Raw genomic sequence first — 2,381 nt, 5'->3', positions numbered from 1 at the left:
AGAAATGCCTTTAAAGAAGCACAAGAGAGACTTACTAACTTTTTCATAGAGGATGGTTTTTTCCTAGTGCTAAAAACACATTATTCTTTGTCATCTTTTTGTTTCTATAATAACTTATCATTGCCCTTCTCCATCATTTCCTCTTTCTTGTATTTCTACCTCCAGTTCTCCGTGCGGGCATCCTGAGACAAAGTTGTGGTGCAGGCGCAGCTTGCCCGTGGCAGCTCCAGGACCCTGTTTGTGCTGCCCTTCACCCCCCCTGCCCCCCACCCCCAGTGCCCAGGAAACGCCCTCAGTGACTTGCTCTCCAGGAGGCTGCAGAGCACAGCCAGGGTGGACCACCAGCCTCCACTCTGACTTCTGTCCTTTACAGCAGTGTCTCTAATAACCACTCTGTGCCTCAGTCTCTCCATACACGTAAAGTGACAATAGTCCTCACTCTATCAATAGGGTGTTTTCATCAACAAATAATAGAAAATCCAAGTCAAATTATCTTCAGCATTCAGAATGTTTACTGACTCCCAGGCAGGATGTCCAGGGTTAGGGAGGGGTTAGCCTAGTGGTTCTGGCTTCCTTTCTCAGCATCTCCTGCCCTCCTTCCTGCATCAGCCATATCCTTCAGCTAACTGGAAAATGGGGGCTGCAATCCCCAGCCTGACGTGGGGGCCTGGAAGCACCCAGAGGAGAAAGACAAGCTCTCTGGAAGCTGCTCTGGAAGAGTAAGTTTGACAAAAAATTTGCCCAGCAGCCTGGAAAACCTGTTCTTGAATCTCAGTAGCTTGAAATGAGCTGCAGGGGAGTGAAGTCACCCTTAGACCAACGAGGCTCTCTTCTGGAGCTGGGGAGGTCAGTTTTCCCGAGGGCAGAAGGGCTCCAAAGGGAAGGGGAGGTGCCGCAATAATATCTCAACTCCCACTAGAAAGGGGAGGGGAGAAAGGAGGCCAGGGCAGCATCTGACATCATCTGCTACGTGTGCTTCTCTGGACTGTCTGAGGTCCAAAAGAAAAAGGAGAAAAGGGATGACTACATGCATGGAGCCTGAAAACATTAAGTTAATATAAGGACATTTAAAAACTTAATCCTGCCAGGCTTTAGGTGATTTCATTTAGGGGAATATCCATCCTAATAGGAGATTTTGACCAGTCTTTAATGATGAGATTTAGTGCCCTATAGTCCCTGGCATATATTCGAGAGGTGTAAGGTGGACTTCCGTTACCTGCTATCACAGCTTGCGTGAGAACCTAGGGCCAGCCTGGCTTCCCTTGGCATTCTGCAGTATACCCACACCAGAGCACAGGAGCTGGAATGGCCGTGCCTTCCGCGGGATAACCAGTGTCACCAAATGCTGCTCATCTTAGGGGAGACAGGTGCTCATGTGCTCAGTTCACACCCAGAGCTGAAGAGGCACCTTGAGGCTGGACTTTTAAAACTTGTCCAGAGATGACAGGTTGTGTCACATTGGGGTCTCTTGGAGGAAAGGATGCAGAGCAAGCCAGTGCTCACTCCTGTAGGTGGGTGGTCTTCTGGCTACAGATTGCTGGGCCACACCTCAGGAATTTCTGACCCAGGAAGTCTGGGAAATTTGCACCTGGAACAAGTTTCCGGGTGATGCTGATGCTCTTGGCCCAAGAACCACACTTTGCAAACCACGAACAATGGACTGTGATTTGCAGCAAGGGAAAACACCAGCTGTCCAGACTCAGTTGGCATCCTCCCCACTCTGGCTTTGTTTATTTATTCTCAGTATGTTCCCTCATGTATTAAAGTGTCCTAGGTCATTCATTCACAGAAGGAACCCCATTTTTACTCTACAGGCTGGAGCTCCTTGTGGGAGACTGGTAAGGTTTGTAGTTTGTCAGCTCTGAGGAGCTCAAGATTTTGCCTCCAATGGCTGTTTATAATGTACAAGAGAAGAACTAAGTTCCCAGAGGTGCTGCTCTCTCTGCGCTGATATTCATCCCTGGAAAGCACAAGGAAGTCCCAAACAGAAACCCTACACAGTGGCTCTGGAGAACTTTTAACTAATGGGCACTTGTAAATCTAATAGGATTTCCTACCGGTGTGAATGCCTTGGGTAAATGCTCATTAAACTGTCAGCCAGCAGAGAGGTGTTGCTCCTGGGAAGAGGTCACAGCATCCTGGGGTGGAAAGTAGCCTCCCCAGGCCACCAGGGTCCTCCCCTCCCCCAGTCACTCATACCCAAGACTCAAACCCTCTTTCCAAAGCCCTTCAGAGGATTTTACAACTCTGCTCCAGCTCCATCAGGAAATTATTCATTTTCTCCAATCCAAAATATATGTTCATTTTAACTTTGCCATTTCCTCTTCTATGGAAATTGAGAATGGCTAGCCACTGTCCATGGTAGAACAGTAAAATCCCTA

Source organism: Vicugna pacos, chromosome 7, assembly GCF_048564905.1.
Source record: "Vicugna pacos chromosome 7, VicPac4, whole genome shotgun sequence".
NCBI classification, from domain to species: Eukaryota; Metazoa; Chordata; class Mammalia; order Artiodactyla; family Camelidae; genus Vicugna; species Vicugna pacos.
Note: the sequence above shows the minus strand (reverse complement) of the source record.